This window comes from Salarias fasciatus, chromosome 15, assembly GCF_902148845.1.
Source record: "Salarias fasciatus chromosome 15, fSalaFa1.1, whole genome shotgun sequence".
NCBI classification, from domain to species: Eukaryota; Metazoa; Chordata; class Actinopteri; order Blenniiformes; family Blenniidae; genus Salarias; species Salarias fasciatus.
In genome coordinates, this window is record NC_043759.1 from 3400338 (window position 1) to 3419576 (window position 19239).

Genomic DNA, 19239 nt, shown 5'->3' on the forward strand with positions numbered 1-19239 from the left:
CCGTGTGTTTTCTGCTAATTCCAGAGGAAAATATGCCTCCCGATGCTCATTGCTGCATCGTCTGAATAGTTTTTTTTACAGTTCTTTTTGGACGTATACATCTCTATTCTCTATCTAGCGTGACTCCATTTCCCTGATTTTTAATCGGTTTAACCTTACCTGCTCAGTCTGGGCTTGATTTATTTCCCAATATGTTCCCGCAGAAACTTCACATGTCGAATAAACCTGTTAAAATCCTTCTGCAGGCTGAGGGAGCCAAACCTTAACAGAGCCTGTGAGAGTCCAGCTGGGAGCACAGATTTGTCTCAATGAAGGCGCAGATGCTGCAGGTTCAGCAAAAGGCGGATCCAACACGTCCTGTGTAAAATGGGAAAACCAGCAGACAGTGTAGAAAATAAGAATAATAAAATCCAGAAGTGCCTCACTTTTTCGCCCGTGAATTTTTAAAACTCAAATATTTCACCCCACATCCATGACTCTAAAGCAGGTCTTCACGAGTAGAGCACAGACTTTGAATTATTGATGCGAGAAGCATTTTTTCCTCAAGCTAGAACATGTTTTGGATTTGTTTTTTGTTTGTTTTGCTTTTTTGGCAAATATTTTCAGCTGTAGCCAGATACTGATGTAAATTTAACATCACAACTGTTCACGTTAAATCTGTTTTTCCAGCTTATTTAATCTGTTTTCCAGGTGTCGGTTGTCAGGTAAAATGTTAGAAATAGAAGAAACAGAGACACAAAGACATCTTCCAAATCCTTAGTACCAGTCTTTCCTTTATATTCTCTTCTTTTTGTTTTTTTGTTTTTTTGTGTTTGTCAATTTATGGGTTACATGTTTCCAGTCAACCAATCAGCTAACCAAGCAAACCACCCAACAAACCCAACAATCAACCACCCAAAACCACCAACTCCCAAAGCAACCAACACCCCCACCAGCCAAACCAACCCAACCCAACCACCCACCAACAAACCCACCAAGCAGCCAGTAAATCAGCCAATGCAACCGATTCACCAACCAACCGGACAACCCACCAACCAACCAGCTAACCAAACCAACCAGCTAATCCAACCAAACCACCAATAAACCCACCAACCGAATCAGCCAACTCACCCATCAACCAACACGCCCACCAGCCAAACCAGGCAATCCATCCACTCACCAACCAAACAACTCCCAAACAAAAAACACCCCCACCAATCAAAACAAACTAACCAACCTGTCAATCAATCAACAAATCAACAGTCTGCCAAAAAACCCACCAACGTGCCAAACCAATCAACAAACACACCAACTAATCCAACCAACCGACCAGCTAATCCAACAAACCAACTAACCAACTAATCGAATTAACCAAGACAACCAAACCTACGCATTACACCAACCCTTTTATTCATCAGATGTTTTACAATTGTTTTTCTCTGCTGTCTAGTCCAGCGATGTCAAACAAAAGGTCCGTGGTCCAAAACCAGCCCCCAAGAGGCTCCAGGCTCCAATCTGGCCAAATCACCGAGCAAACTGTTAAAATTTTAAAGAAAACAATTTTTTTTTTTAAGAGTTAAACACAACAACAACACGTTCCGTTTTTTTGTTCCTACCTTGTGCCTCCGTTACTTCCCTTCCTCTCTTGTCTATAACGATCATCTGCCGTCTCGTTTTGTTGTTGACTGCGAGCTCCATGTCCGCAGAAAGCCTACAGTCCAGAACTCATCATTTTGCCTTGTTTTAATGTACTGTCTCTTATGGAGTCTGGCTTCGCTGGTCGACTCTCAGTTGGACATTTGCTAGTTGAATTCCACATCTTCCTGTGTGGCAGGATGCCTTGCATGGCAGCTGCCACTAGTGTTTCTGGAGCAGTGGAGGTCTTGAGGCTCGAGAAGCAGACTTGAGATCCAGAGTTTGCAGTTTGGAATGTCCTGATTGGATTGGGGCTGATAACAATTTTTCCTTGATCGGGTATTGGTAAATCCAGCCAATCGCCTTGTCAATTTTTTTTTTTCTAGTCAGCTGAACCTTGAATATATCAACCTTGTTTTAACCAACGTTACCACTCCAGTGGCGAACATGTCAGCAGTCTTACCTGGACTATTCAGATCTGCCCAGTGCTTCCCATGATATTCGTGGTTCCAGGTTTTGACCTGGAGGTGTCAGAGCCGTGGTCCACGACCTTTTTAGCATAGTATTTCCAAACGTCACCTTTATCAGACAGATCATATTGATCCTGTGATCGTTTCAACTTCTTTTCCAATCAGCCCATTCTGCCTTGATCCTGCCCTGCCCTCTGTCGTACTGTTTCCTTCCTTAATTACTGGAATTTTCCCAAATAGATGTCCGTATGGAAACAGGCCAGGCATTTTATGAGCCTCTTCAGCACTGGAGTGCTGGATTAATATCCCCTTTTTAAGAGGGACTGGATTTAGAGACAGAGTAGAAGGAAAAAAAGAGTTTTCGGTTGGTATTCCACTAATACAGTTTGAGAACCAACCACAGAAATGGAGCTTAACCCCTTAAAGACTTAGTTTTGTACTTAGCAATGACAGACCTTCCTCCCTTCGGGTGATAAACACTGCTTTCAAGGTTTTTGTAAAATTCTACAGGTCCCCAAACACCTTGTTATACCTCTGAAGCTGAGACTCGGGAAGGTTAGAAGAAAAGCTGATGTGGGTCGTTTTTGAAGAAATTGTCATTTTAACTGTATTTATTTTCCCTCCAGGGATAAATTCAACATTTCCCACTTGCCAGAGAAGGCATTAGAGCTCTGGGTTTATATTATGTGGAATAATCTTCTGAAAGTCTGCAGTCAGTCTTATTTAATACCCAGATATCTCACACACAGAATGGTGACCGTTTGAAAGGAAATACTCTGAATGTCGCCGGGGGAGCGTCATCGGGGGACGGGCATTACCTCAGGCTTTCTGACAGCGAAACCAAACAATGAGGACAGCTTCTCAAACAGCTCCAGGCACTATATATCAGTGTAAACAACGAATTTTAGACCGAACACGTACTGTGACCAATAGATATGATAGCAGGGTCTCGGCTCATGAACAGGCTGAATGTAAAACCAGCTGAAGTCTTCAACTCAAGTCAACTTTACTTCTTCAGCAATTTAACAAACGACCACGGCTAATGACAAAGACGATGAAAGCAACAACAAGAGCATGTTGAGCTAAAAATAAAGAAATAAAAATATAGAACGTTTTAAAGCCGTAGCATTGAAGTTAATTGAGAAATAAAGTGAAGAAGCAGGAAGTGGACTTTGACTTCCAGTAGACATAAATATATCACTTCCATCCCGTCCAATCAGAACCCTTCATAACCCCCCAGACCTTAGTGGAATTGAATAAAGGGGATTAGGCAGGTTGTTGAGTCTTCTCCATAAAAAAATAACTCACAGCCTCTTCACTGCTTTTCAGACTACTCAAAAAACAGTTTTTTTCAATGCTTCTGTCCATTTACTCTTTTCATTTTTTAAATTTCTTCTAAGGCTCCTATTAAATCGTGTCAACTCGAGTCCAGTGCTTGCTCCGGGCGGCCATCTTGGAATATGTGCCTCATTGCGAAAAGGACAAGAAAACGAGCAGAATTAATTTAAGGTGGAATGAACATTTAGAATGTTGGAGGAATGATTTCATTCTGTTGTCAAATAAGTATAAACCAGCCACTGACTGCAGATTTAAGTTCAATTCAGACCGGTCATTTTCATTTGTAAACGGGTGTTTACAAGGTCATTTTTCATCTTTTTAAAGAGGATTTGACTTTGATTCTGAATTAAAGGGGAATTAAAACTCATGTAAACGTAGCCAGTGTCAGAAATGTGTGGCGACGGTGTCTGATGCTGCCACTGACGTCAAGTAACCGACCAATAGAAAAGCAGCATGAAGAGATGTACTGACTTCAGGTCCCCTTTTTTAAAACTGACATCCCAGGCTGTCCCATCCTGCATTTTCTGGGGGATTTCTACCTACATACAAAAATGCCACAAGGTCGAGGGCTCCGTTCACGATTCGCTGGTTCCTTCTGAACGGATGGCAGATTCGTATGGCGCTTTCAGCTTGTGTTCATGGTGCGATCTGCACACGGCAGACTTCACGTTGTGCCAGAGTTTGTCAGATTCATGTTGTTCAGAGTGGAAATCTGTGGATTTAGAAGATTGTTGAAATCGCAGTTTGTAGTCGGCCTTACTCAATTACAACTTGAGGAAAAAACACTGAAACTGAATGATACTAAACTGCTCTGAAAGGCTGAAAACCTGAGAGTAACGTCTGTTTCCCGTGAGACACACACTCGGTGTATAAATACTGTAGCTGCGGCAGAAAGCTCCCTGTTCCCGGCTGTGATCACAGAAGCAGAACCGGTGGAGCTGTGCGATGTGATGCCAGCCTCCTCCTCTCTCCTCCGGTGACAGATCTCAGAGAGACGTCCCAGAGGAGCCGGCAGCTCCGCCTGAATGACCGGGGAGCAGGAACCGAACCGAACCGACCGCAGAGGCGCAGGTGAACGTTTCAGCCTCTGAGACGGTGTGGAGAACGGAGAGCAGAGGGAAAGATCACCTTTAGTTTAAAGAGCAGAATCCTCTGAAATCTGAGGAAGGAGAAGAAACCTGGGGGATCTCCATGTTCATGTAGCAGAGATTAACTCATACTGGGGGGGTCAGGGGGATCTGGGGGTCAGGGGGATCTTTCAGTCTGATATGGACGGCTGGGCAGATGGATGGTGGAATGCTGCATTTCCTGGTTTTGTTCACATCGTCCCAGACTCATTGTTTCCAGACCTCCCAGCGTTTTTAGGGGGTTCACTCATATTTTTAAAGACCCTCAGAAAGAATAGACCGTCTTTTATTTGTATATATTCATGAGTTTGTTTCTAACTTTTCCTGTTCTTTAGTAACTGTCAGTAGAACAAAGGCTGGTTTCACCAGACGCACCTCTCTCTGACCCCCCCAAGGAACAAATGAGAAAATGAGCTTGTTGTGAAAACCAGCATTTCAAAACACTGACTTTGATGATATTTTTGCTGTAGGGACACATCAGTGTGTTCCTTCTATAAAGCAACACTGAAAATGTGGTTTTGACAGAAAAATAATCATTTACTTCCAATAAACTTACTTACGTGACGCTCCATCCTGATCTCTTCCTCCATCGCCTTCTCCTCTCATGGATGAGAGGTAGAAATTAGACTTGTAGTTCTCAAGACCAAGTCTTGGTCTCTTTCCTTTCATTGGCTACAAACAAAAACACTTTAAATGTACGGAATTGTCCACGTCTCTCACACTTAAATAATATCCATATGTCTTACACTTAAATAACTTCATCATTTAAGTTACTTTTAAAAAGTAATTAGTTATAATAATTACTTTTTGCCTCCTCAAAAAACTAACTGAGTGACGATATTTAAAAAGTAACTAATTACTAGGCAAAGTAGCTATTGTATTACTTTAGAAGAAAAAATGTTTAAATATGTCAGGATTTGGATTCCCTCCTTGATAATAAAACTGAATATATGATTAATGAAATGAACACTACACTACAAACAGGAAACGCTGCAGTAATCTGAATTATTCAAACGTTGTAATAGTCATGTCAGTCCTGATCAGTACTCGAGTCAGTCCTCAGAGTAGAAACAGCGTCATGCAGCCGCCACACAGACTTGATGTCAACATTTCCAGTGAGTTCCCTCAGAGCTCTGCTGTCTCTCTGTTATCGAGCCTGCAGTTAAACAGAAGCTCATGTTGATACTGAGCAGCTGAACCCCGGATGGAGCTGATGTTCTACAACTCATGCACGACGGCAAAAAAACATTTCTTTTGTTCTTGGTCTCGGTCTTGAGCTGAACCGGTCTTGGTCTTGACTTGGTTGGCCTTGGTCTTGAGGCTCTCTGGTCTTGGTCTTGGTCTTGAGGCTCTCTGGTCTTGGTCTTGGTCTTGAGACTCTGGTCTTGGTCTTGGTCTTGGTCTTGAGGCTCTCTGGTCTTGGTCTTGGTCTTGAGGCTCTCTGGTCTTGGTCTTGGTCTTGGTCTTGAGGCTCTCTGGTCTTGGTCTTGGCCTTGAGACTCTGGTCTTGGTAGTGTCTTGGTCTCAGCTGAGGCGGTCTTGACTACAAGTCTAGTGGAAATCCAGTGATTCAAACACTGCTGGAGAGTGAGCTGCCTGGACGTCTCTGGTCCTGTTTGTCCATTCCTGTCTTCTTCTCATCTCTGATCCAAACAGTTCACACTGTCATCTAGTTTCAGATCGTCACCACGCTAAATTCTCTGTTTACGCGTCTGAAACTTATGCAGAGGTCCTCCGCACTGCCCCCTAGCCCCGCCCAACTGAAAACCCTCCTCCAACCTCATTTATCAACATCAGTCTCAGCCAGGGAGGAGTTATTTTAATTTTCCTTCAGAATCGTCCTGAAGAGTAGTGGATAAAACTCAACACTGAGAGATCAGTGATGCTGCCGTGAACGCTAGCTAACTAGCATTAGCCTCAAAGCCGAGTTAGTGCAGCAGCTGCAGAAGTTTTTAGGACCTTTCACTGCATTTCTCACATTTTCACTGAACCCGTGTGGCCCACTCCAGAAGAAACCAGGCTGAACTAAAACACCTCTGCTTTCAACACACAGCCAACAAGTTTCCTGTTTTCAGTTAAAAACATTTGTGTTTAAATTAGGCTTTAGACACAGCTGTAACATTCTTCACTTGTTTGTTCTGCACCGCAGGCCAGTTAAGACTGAAGCATTGTGGGTTAGCGAGAAGCCGAGCAGCCGAACAGAAGCAAAGTGCTTTAGACAGACGTAAAGACGGGGTGGAACACAGCCGAACAGCTGTACTTAATAAATAAAAGCAGCTCCTCTCATCTCCGTGGCGTGTAGTGAAGCGTTTCCTCCGGGGGAAGCCGCCGCACTGCAGTTGTTTTCTCCGCTTTAATGTCAACAGACGATTCGGCAGAACTCAGACGAGTCTGGGAAGGCACTCGAGACGAAGGCCAGAAACCAAACAGCCGTCAGATTGATGGATGCTTGTCAGGGGCTGGTTATCTCTCCGTCTGCATCCCGGAGGCCGCCGCCCGGCACGGCGCCTCTCAGCTGCTCGCACTCGTTGATTTCACACCGAGCTGTTCGGGGGATCGGTTGTCGCGAGCGTCGTCGTCGGTTATGCTGCCGTCAGATGGTCGTGTTGCAGGAACACTCCGGAATAAAAGAGGAGTCTTATTCCAATGCTGCTGTTTATCTGTTCGTGTAAACCCAAGGCGAACGGAGAACTGTCGAAGGGAGGCCTGGTTTACGTCCAGGTTATAGAGCATCTTCCTCCTCTAACGTCCAGATAATAGAGCATCTTCCTCCCACTTCCTGTTATAACTTCAGCTGATATTCACATTTAGACAAAATGATGCATCAAGCTAACGAGTTATTTTTGTCTTCTTGATGTTAGGAATCCGCCCTCCCCCCAAAAAAAGAGTTTGACATTGGAATAAATAAATAAATGTGCGTCTGTGTCAGACTAACAGACTAATCTCTGGAAACATCTGGATGATTGCCAGTAATCACTGCTGTATCTGGAGGCTGTGTTCATTCCACATGAATATATTTAATTGCCGCCGTTAACATGTGTTGTTTGAGTGCGCAGCACGGTTAATCAAATCACCCTGATTGTGATCGTACCAGTTTTTCCTCTCCTCTGTCTGCGGGCCGGCAGCACAGACAGCCCGAGTCTGAACCATGATGAAACCCAGAGAAACGGCTGAGGGCGGCGATCACATAGGAACGAGCTCATTGCTTCAAGTTTTTTGTGTTTGAATGTGCTTCTCAGGCCATTAGTGAGTCCCTCGGTGCTTCCACAAACATGAAACTGGGTGTAAAGGCAATAAAAGACAGCCTCAGATTTTCGGGACGGAGTAAAGGCTTGGCTACTTGTGAATCACTGTCCAATTTGTATTCAATAATTAACGAGCTGCTCCCTCGCCAGATGGAGAGCTTTGTCTGTTGTACGAGGACGAATAGAAGAGGAACCAAAGTCGGGGTATTGGCGGGGAAACAAATTTTTGGTTTTTTTTTTCTTGGAGATCATGCCAAAGCATTTGGAGCGTTTAATATATTGCAGAGGAAATCCCCCCATTAGTCACGCATGAACGCTGACATCCTCAAATTTTCACTTTGAATAAAGTGTCTGAAAGCTGGTGAACAGCATTTTATACGCTGGCTAGAGCTCGAGAGTCTGTTTCCACGGCAACAACTTCAAAGTTTTATTGCATTGTCACGTTCACCCATTCACACACACATTCACACACCAGTGGAGGCGGCTGCCTTGCAAGGCGCTCGATTCATCCACTGGGGGCAAATTAGGGCTCAGTGTCTTGCTCAAGGACACTTCAACATGCAGACAGGGGGAGACAGGAATCAAACTAACAAACTCGTAATTGTGAGACGACTGACCCACAGCCGCCCACAATCTCCTGAGTGTCCTGACTCCCGGTCCAGATCCTCCTGGACTTGGTGGTTTCTCCATAATAACTCCACAACTCGATGTTCTGTCTGTTCCAGTGTTTCGTACACTGATGATGACGACTGTGAAAAGTTTTAACGACGAACCTTTTTCCCGAAAGAAAACTGTACAAACACTAAATGAAAAGTCAGACATGAAGATGGAGACTCTAACAGAACTTAACTGACTCTGGAGTCAATCATTTAAAATGAGACAAATATTCAAGAGAGATTCTCTTCACAATTTGTCCTGATCAAAATGTTGCATTAAGTTCTCGTCTATAAAAAAAATCTTCTGTTGACAAATATTTTCCATCATTGTCGTCAATATTTCCAGTGATCCATAGAAAAGTCCATGTTCTCCCATTGCAGTGTTTACAGCGTATTGTTCTATGACCACATCTTTTATGATTTCAGGACAAAAACAAACAGCGTCAGCTCATGAAAACACACGAAACGACATTGTTTTCATTGTTTCTGCCCTTTCCGAAGAAATGGACAAAAGTCTAAAACCTTTTCTAAAATGTTTTCAGTCGAAGAAGGATTGCGTAAAGGAGGCTGTGAAACATGAGACAGAACGAAATGCCTGAATTTCCCGATCCTCCACTTGTTCTATTGAGTTAAAATCCCCCCTGGATGAGCTGAAAGCTGCTGCTACTCCCCAGAATGACAATCTGGACCAGTAGAGTCGGAGTCTGTTAAAACTGAAATAAAGGAAGTGAACGGGGATTCGTCTGACAGTCGCGGGGGCGGCCATTTTGAATGAGGTCATGAATCTCCCATGAGCCTCGGTTTTCTGCAAACTCTGGTTCATAACATTTCCAGGTTCCTTCTGATTTGGACAAGTTGTTGTTTTTATGAATTTGGAGATTGAATCTCCTGAAAATGAAAATCCTCCAGCTGAAGTAGGGCTCCGTCGCCCAGACGTGGCGTTGAACCCTCCACCCTGGTTTGAACAGATCGGTTCCAGGCAGCAGGACGAGGATCGCCTGTTTATCCTGTATTTCTCCAACTAATGTCTCGCTCTTCTCCCTCATGCCTCCAAGCAGGTACTCCAATAAACCCGTTAAATAAAGCACATCCAGGTCTTCCAGCGCTGCTGTTTTCACAGGGCATGCTGGAGAACGACCGTGGGCCAATTTCGGCGAGCCGATTGAAATGCAGGGCTCCGTCCTGGGAGCGCTGTTGTTCTCCCGCCACTGGAGTGTGACCGGATTTAAAGCACAGCTCCTAGAGCGCCGGACTAATTCACCCGCAGCGCCTCCGGTATCCAGGAAAGCTCACTCCTGACGCCATCGGAGGGCTAAATATTTCAGATTTCTCCAGCCTGTTTGCGGGAAGTAATCTGCCGGCCGTTAATTAAAAGTTGCGCGGTGATTAAACGGCTGCACGCCTGCACCGGAACATACAGACCCGAGTCCCTGTTCGCTGTAGCCTGACAGAGGCCATTTGCTAAATCCTAATGGAATTCATTAGTTTTTTTTTCCTCCTGTTTGTGTCTCTGGAGGCCGGCGCTCAGTTAATCACCTCTCCACTCTGACCTGCAGTCGGTCCTCGGATTGTGCGAGCAGATAATTCACACGTAAAAAATTCTCACTTTCAAATGACTGATTTAAACAGATGAATCTATTAATTGCTTAAAAATAAACCAGGCTGCCTCCCGTACGTTCTCACCGTCAGATTAGCATTGAGTCATTCCATCGATTTACATAATGACTAAACGGACGACCCTGACTGCAATTACCATGCAACTTTATTTAATGTCTCATGGTCTCATATAGAAATGTAGAAGGACTTTATAAGAAATGAGAATATACAGAAATATAAAGGTTAAAGTTGGTGGAGAGGGAACCTTTCTGACGGTTGCAGATTTGATCCCTTCAGCTCTTCATATGATGAGACTGAGCAAAAAAACTGCATTTCAGCTACTGATATAGCTTCAGCTAACATCCAGATTATAGAGCATCTTCCTCCCCTAACATCAGATTACAGAGCATCTTCCTCCTGTAACATCAGATTATAGAGCATCTTCCTCCTGTGACATCAGATTACAGAGCATCTTCCTCCTTTAACATCAGATTATAGAGTATCTTCCTCCTTTAACATCAGATTATAGAGTATCTTCCTCCTGTAACATCAGATTATGGAGCATCTTCCTCCCCTAACATCAGATTATAGAGTATCTTCCTCCTGTAACATCAGATTATAGAGCATCTTCCTCCTGTAACATCAGATTATAGAGCATCTTCCTCCTTTAACATCAGATTATAGAGTATCTTCCTCCTGTAACATCAGATTATGGAGCATCTTCCTCCTGTAACATCAGATTATAAAGCATCTTCCTCCCCTAACATCAGATTATAAAGCATCTTCCTCCTGTAACATCAGATTATAGAGCATCTTCCTCCTGTGACATCAGATTATAGAGGATCTTCCTCCCATAAACATCCAGATTATAGAGCATCTTCCTCCTGTGACATCAGATTATAGAGCATCTTCCTCCTGTGACATCAGATTATAGAGGATCTTCCTCCCATAAACATCCAGATTATAGAGCATCTTCCTCCTTTAACATCAGATTATAGAGCATCTTCCTCCTTTTATTTGCATTTGACCCAGATGTTAAAACTTTGTGGTGAATATACATTTGGGGTGTGAATATCAGATTTTATTTACTTTTGACTGTATATAATAATAGAATTTATCCTGAAAAAATGATCTCCACTAAAATCAGTGAAGCGTTGAATCACTGTCCATGACGATATCTAAATACGACAATATTGATCAGTAGAACCATCCGAACCACTGGATCCTGCTGGCAGACAGTTTGACACAATAAAATACAGTGTTTGTGTAGTACACACACACACACACACACACACACACACACACACACACACACACACACACACACACGCAGGCAGGTTGATATTCCTGAGTATATTTCCCCACGCTCTCCATCTGCGGTCATTTGTACGGAGACAGCACGGCTCCGTTTCCTCTGTTTTTATTGCTCTAGCCGGATCAGACCGGACTCCCCGTTTAGCCGGCGCTGTCTCCTGCAGCTTTATTTCTCCACGGGACGAGGGGGCAGGACCTGCAGCGGGCCCCCACCGCCCCCCGTCCGTAGTGGTGAATCTCACCGTGTGCGCTCGTCACAACAAGTAAATACAGAAAACACCACCAGCGGAGGGAGGACACACACTCTGTGCCTCCCGGACGAAAGGCAGCAGTCGTAGCCGTATCTCTGGTCCTGGTCCGGTCCGAAGTCGCATTGCCAGACCAGGATCAGAAAGAGACTGAGATAAAACTCTGACAGTGTGCGACCCACATGAAGCGACGAACCAATAGAAATGCAGGACGAAATGAGGGACTGATCAGCGCCACACTGGCACTCACTCTGGAAAAATGGCCTCACAAGTTGTCTTCGCTTCCTGAGCCACAAATTTGTCCATATTCTCCTTCTTTTTGGGGATTTCTCTTTTAAGCCGGCCACACACTACAGGATTTTTTCAATCTTCCCCGATTCAGACACCACACACTACACGACAGCAGAGGACAGATCGTACCCGATCTTCCTCTCCTGATCGTCTAGTGTGCGGTGTCACTCCGGAGCAGACCACACACTAGCAGATTCTTCAGCCGAGAATCGGCTCCTCACTCCTCCAAATCTCACGTCGTCCGACGTGACTTTGTGCTGTTTCCCTTCATTGCTGTTTTTACATTCATCTCCACTTTCAAGAATAAGTGGAGAACTCATTCGTTCCCTCAGTTCATTCATTCACATTGGTATCGCTCCTTCAGTGCAGACCCCCACCCGCCGTGCGCACGGAGCACGGACTGTCAGCACCTTGTTAGAAAATTTAAATGTTCCAGTACAGAAGAGGGAAACATAGTTTCAGATCATTTTATTATAATTTACATTTAATAATAATCTGTTTGTGTGGGGTTTTTTTTTTTTGTGTTTTTTTTTACTTTTGAGTCCCGAGTGCAGCAGTAGAATAAAGTTATTAGCAGACCGGGTCAAATAAAAGCTACTTTTTTAAATCATCAAATATCTTAAATCATTCTTTATGTCCACAGATTTGATAGTTTAAATCAGAGTAAAAATACGTTGAGCTTTGATTAGGAAAGTTTCATTACAGTCCGCTCTGTCTCTGAAGGCACGGAATCAGTGGAAAGTTTTTTTTTTTCTTTTATTATTATTTTTTTCTTCCCCATTCTTCCGTGATGGTTAATAACGGAGATTAATTAAAACATTGGGATTATTGCAGGACTGGCGGAGATGCAGATATTAGATCGGAGTTTGGGTCTGAATGGAGGAAACAGTTCATCCAGGAGCGACAGGATTAACCATCACTTTCTGCACGGCTGAGTTTAGAAGCTCTGGCTTTTCTGTTTCACTGTCATATATAGTGAATATATTTCACAGACATATATTCATCCAGCTCTGACAGCTGTGAGTGGATGTTTTTAATCAGCGGCACCTTGGTGAGACGGAGCTGTTCATCCAATCAGAGAGCTTTATTTCGAGGGTGTGGACAGCTCTACTCAGAGCTGATCGGCGCCTCTCGGAGCGCACCACACACTACAGGATTTGCGATCGGAAATATTGAACATGTTCATTATCTCCGATCTCCCCTTCCGACGCCTCCCGAGAGGCTCCGACCGGAAAAAATCTCTCGGAACACACCGCACACTACACGAAGATCGGACCCGAACTCATTTGCATACTCCCGACAATCGGACCCTGTCGGCCTCGATCGGGAGGAGAGGATCGGGGCAAAATTCGGCCCGATTATCCTGTAGTGTGTGGAGGCCCTTAGTGTTCTCCATTTCTCTCCATGCTTTGCCGGTTTCTTTTTCATGGATGGATGTGAAATGCCTCAGACTTGTTCTTCGCCTGGTTTTATTTCCACATCGGATGCGTAGAGCTTCTCCATTCATATAGATGTTTCTAATTTCTACGAGTATCTTGAAGATGTAGCGTCAGTCTGCTTTTGAGAAGGCTCCTGGAACAGCATGATGTCGGGTGACCAGCGTGAATTTGACGCCAAATATCAAGATTGGAAAAGCTCAAAGTCGACTATTCTATATCTATTGCCCTTTGTCTTTTAAATGCTCTTCATGTTGTACATTGTCACTACCTGTGAACTTATATTGTTAGAATCACGCCGTTTGTCAGAGGAAGCAGACGCCTTCATACAGCAGAAGCTTGTTAGACTGACACTGCTGTGACGTTGCCGTGTATCACTTTCTACTTCTAAGTAATTAATGTTTTCAGCGTTGAGCTCCAGAGGTCAGCGGAATCGAAATGGAAAAGCATGTTGTGGATTTATTTCCATGTTTCTTAAATCAATCCAGAGCCTCATTTCTCCCGGAAATCAAAGTTGCTGGAGATCCCGGGCTGCGTCGCTCGCTGATTTTCACGCCGCCGCGTGCTCAGAAGTACTCCCACCTGACTGGATCCAAAGGCAGAGCTTCCAGTGTTGCAGGAGCATCATCTAAATGCAAATGCACATATAGCGTGAAGGCAAATTAAATGTGAGGACCGCGGATGTTTCCGCATCCCGATGCGTTGGGTGATTACGGCGGAGTCACTGAGCGCGAGTCCGTCTGCAAACAGGAAGCTCGAGCCGGGTTTATTTACTCAGGGGAGTCAGGTGTGTGTTGCGTGTTGCTGCACGGACGTTAATCCATCGGTGTTCGGATCGGCTGGAGGCCGGTTTTCCACTGAGAACGACTCCTATTCCCACCAATGGACAAATCGCCCCCCTTAGTGACTGCTGGACGCTCATATGCTTGATCAGGGGTGTTCAACCTGCGGCTCTGGAGCCACATGTGGTTCTTTAGTCCCTCCGTAGCGGCTCCATGAAGCTTTCATGCGTGAATAATCAAGTATATAATAATAAACATTTAAACCTATTTTTAAATTATGTGATTCGTCACTCTTCGTTACAAAGGGATTCAAAAAAGGTTCAAGTAAAGCTGGGAAAAACAGCAAAGCCACAAGAAGTGGGGAAAAAATGATAGAACAGCTTAAAAAAAACCTAAAATGTCTACAATTTCTAACATAAACTGAGGAAAAAAGCATAAAAAACTGTTTAAAAAGAGGTAAAATGGCTAAAACAACTAAAATTTCAAAAATGTCACAAAAAAAGCTTGAAAAAAACATAACTCTTGAAATCAGGTACTAAAATGATGTAATAAATAAAGTGTCTGGTGAATGCATTGTCATAAAAGGTGCTGAGATTGTTTGTCCGATTCCAGGCAGCTGGTAGCGGAACACTATTGGTTCTTTGGGTTGGGGGCGGAGTTACGGGGGCAAACCTTTGGCTACTTGCTGATGTTGAGTATTTATTGAACAACGCAAACTCATGCTTCATAGATAAGCGTGACTATACATAAGCCTTTAAGGGTACAGGTACTCCGTGCAGTATGGAACCCCATCAGTATCGGTGCGTCTTTAATTTTAGTCGTTGCAGATTTATGTGAAAGTCATTGAAATTTCTGCTCTTCTTGGACTTGTAATAAAAATGCTCTGCAGCGTGTCGGAGCTTCCGTTGTACTTCGGTGTAACGTCGCTCAGACTCGAGCTTCCCGGGACAAACGCATCAGAGGTCATTAGGCTGACCGACACGCCGAGTCGCCGTCAGAACGCCGTCTGGGCAGACTCCTCTCAGCACGGCCAGGAAGTCTGGAAGCCTTCAGACTTGTCTTTTCGGCGCTTTGTGGGTTTGCTTGTTAACATTTCTTCCCCGCTCTGCAGTCCTCTTAGCAACGCGTCTGGACAGGAACTCTGAGGAGGCAGACGTGTTTCTGCAGGTCTCCGTTCAGTCTGGAGAGTCTGTTCATCCTCATGACCTGGAGGCAGTCCGTTTACTTCTGGGTCGAAAAGAACCAAACTGAAATCAGTTTGGTCCAAATTTAATAAAACGATCCTCTGTCTTCTCTGTGGGGAAAGAAAAACTTGTTCCAAAATCAACATTTTGACTGTTAGAGCCGAGTTTTCTGTTCCTTTGTCTTCCTCCCTCATATTTATTTAACATTTTTCAAATAAAGATCAACCAACTACTGACCAGCAGTGACCCCGTTTCCATGGAGACCGAGTTGTGGCGTTTCCAGAAAGTTGAGTTTTCGGTGGTTCTAAGCCAGGGTTTCCCAACCCTGGTCCTCAGGGAACACTATCCTGCATGTTTTGGATGTTTCCCTCTTCCAACACACCTGATTCACATGACCAGCTCATTATAAAGCTCTGCAGAAGCCTGATCACAGTCCTGATCATTTTCATCAGGTGTGTTGGAAGAGGGAAACATCCAAAACATGCAGGATAGTGTTCCCCGAGGACCAGGGTTGGGAAACCCTGTTCTAAGCACCGTTGTCCCGTAAACAACCGCTCAAAATGCAACGAAAGCATTTCAGTTTGACTTGAAAACGTCTAGTAAATGTGTTCTTTGTGTGGCTCAGTCCCTCTTGAATAGATCACATCCTTCAAATCAGCTGCTTTCATCCCTTCACGGCAACTTTTCATACAAATTTGAAGGATTCAAAGAGGAGAATGTACAAATATTTGTCTTCAGATATCAGGAGACAACATGTTAAAAGTCCGAGAACAGATGTCTGAAAAGTCGACAGTCGGGAAGTCCAGCCTCCTCTGAACAACACACATCCACTCGGTGCAGTTTGAAGCTCCTCCGCTGCTGCATAATAAGAAGCGTGCATCAAAGCTGGAAAGCTGCGCAGATGGCCCCCAAATAATACATAATGCAAGGCCCTTTGGTGTGGCGCCCGTGTCAGGAAGTCCATTACTGTAATGCGGAGATCTGAGGAGCTCTTTGCAGCACCTGGTCACTCCCCACCAACGGCTCCTCTTTAATGGGGGAAACTTGGCTGTAATGCACTGCGGGCTGCGCCTCTGCGTTCGGGCCGCTCCCGTTCTAATGGAGGGTGAAGTTCCAGGACGGATCGCCGCACGGCGGGCATTCCGGGAACGCAGACAGAAATAGACCTTTGTTTGCGTTTAATGGCCGATATTTACGACCACTGAGGCAAAAAAAAAAAAAAAAAAAAGGCTACAGTGCAAGCAAGCGGTGTCAAACATGAGGTGCATGGGCCAAAACTGGCCCGCGAGACGCTCTAAATCGGCCAGAACACACAAGCAAATGGTTTAACTTTCAAAAGCTGGGAGCCAAGCTGAGATAGCAGTATTGAAAACTTGCTAACTAGCATTAGCTTCAACGCCATGCTTTCTTAGACTTAGACTTCCTTTTATTGTCATTTCACATTGCACAACAGCGCACTGAGGAATGAAATTTCATCGCATTTGGCTTCCTCAGTTTCAACAACACTCAATAAATAGATAAAGATAAAGGATGCTTTTAGTATCAAAAAAATTAACTAGTATCGAAAACAGATATGCAGACAGGGCTATGCACATGATAACACTATCAGTCAAGAAGATCTGACTAATTAATAAAATATTTACAAAAACTGAACAGATATTGCACTGTTAAATTAGAGAAATCAGTCCTTAAAGCTCGTGTCCGGAGTTTCCGTTCGTTTCCAATGTATGTATCATTTTTCAACAGAGCTTAAATGTGTCAGTCTGGTTCGATACTACAATATAATATTAGCATAAAGCAATATAAAAATGTATTTATGAGCCCCGCCTTCGTCTCATAGACCCCCATGTTATCCGAAAAAGCACCGGTCAGCTTCAGCCAATAGATTTCGAGCTTCCGTATTCTCGTATTGTCAATCAAAGTGTGGAGCAGCCAGAGAGCACGGCCGCTCGCCCAGCAGAGGAGAGTTAGAAACGCAGCAGCCGCCGCGCTTACCTCGGATATATCCACTGTCTGCTGAACATCCACCGTAAACAGCTAAACATGGAGGATGCTGTAGGACTCAGAGGCTCTCATTTTCACCCGACGGATAATTCACGTGCACAATTAAAAGGGCGTGGCTTGGTCGCTCATGAAAGCAGAGGGAGGGCGGAACCTCGAGACGTTGGATTAAAAAAACCTCTCTCTTTCAAAACTCCGGACTCGAGCTTTAACTAAAAACAGAGGAATATTGCACAGAACCACGGAGAGGTGATATGAGTGGCACAAATATGTGCATGAATATTACACCAACAATGTCCGAAAAACATCCTGCCTGACGCCAGCAGGGAGAACCGTCCATGGTGAGGGTGGGTGGAGTCAGAGGAGGTCCGATGAGCTCTGGCTGAGCAGCGTCTGTGTGAGATGTCCTGAATGGAGGGGAGTGGGGACCCGATGATCTTCTCTGCCGTCCTCGCCACTCTCTGCAGAGAGTTCCAGTCCGCGGCCTTTCAGCTCCCGGACCAGACGGAGATGCCGCTGGTCAGCAGGCTCTCGATGGTCCCTCTGTAGAAGGTGGAGAGGATGGGAGAGGGGAGGGAGGCTCTCCTTAGTCGGTACAGGAAGTGCAGGCGTTGCTGTGCTTTCTTGGCCTGAGCTGTGGTGTGGAGAGACCAGCTGAGGTTGTCTGTGATGTGTACCCCCAGAAACTTGATGTTCTCGACAACTTCCACGGCTGTGTTGTTGATAAGCAGTGGAGTGTGGCTGGGTCGAGATCTCCTGCAGTCGACGATGATCCCCTTTGTTTTGTCGACATTCAGAAGCAGGTGGTTCATCTCACACCAGTCCCCCAGGTGTCTCCCCTCCTCCCTGTAGGCCTGTTCGTCGTCCTGGATGAGACCCACAACTGTAGTGTTGTCCGCAGACTTCATGGATGATGGTACTGAATGCTGAACTACAGTCCAGGAACAGCATTAGCACTTGAGCGTTTCTCTTCTCCGGGTGCTCCAGGCTGACGTGGAGGGCAGAGGAGACGGCATCCTCTGTGGAGCGGTTTGGCCGGTATGTAAACTTGAACGGGTCAAATGATGGCGGAAGTTTTGAAATGATCAAGTCCTTGATCACCCTTTCGAAGCACTTCGTGAAGATGGGAGTGAGTGCAACGGGGCGAAACTGATTCAGACAGGAGACAGCAGGTTTCTTCGGCACTGGGATGATGGTGGAAGACTTGAAGCATGGGGGGGACAACAGCCTGGTCCAGTGAGGTGTTGAAGATGTCAGTGAGCACCTGGGCCAGCTGATCAGCACATTCCCTGACCAGAGATCTTATCAGGGCCTGCTGCTTTCCGTACATTCTCTTTCTGGAAGAATTAATAAAAACACCCATAATGCAACAGCAATTGAGGACATTTTTTTGGACATTTCACTCGATTTTTGCACCAGAACATTTAATAAAAATAGTCTATGTTGAGACTGGAGACTGTTTTTTGTTACTGCAGTATACATTATAATCATGTCCAACTAAATATACTTCATTTTAAAACTGAAAAACTGTTTTTTGTTATTGACACAACTGATAGATTTGAGCTACATTAACCAATACATAACAAACTAGGTTAACATTTTATGACTGGATACTTTGGATTGGCCGTAAGTGTAAGATACATTGATGCCTTCGGAAAAAAAACCAAAAACCTAACTATTAGAAAACACGCTGACTCCGTCTCTGTGGAAATGAGAGTAAATATTACATATACTATAAAGTGACTGATTCAAATGTCTACATTGAAGGATTAAATTCTGGACTGAAACAAAATAGTCCAGTTTGTTTCTGAAAGCGACAGAAAGCAGTGAGGCTGAGGACTGGAGTCCAGCTCCCGCTGAGGAAGCTGCAGACCGCCGGTCAGGAGATCAATTTCAGTCAGCAGAAGAAGAATCAAGTGCGTAACAAAGGCATTCGA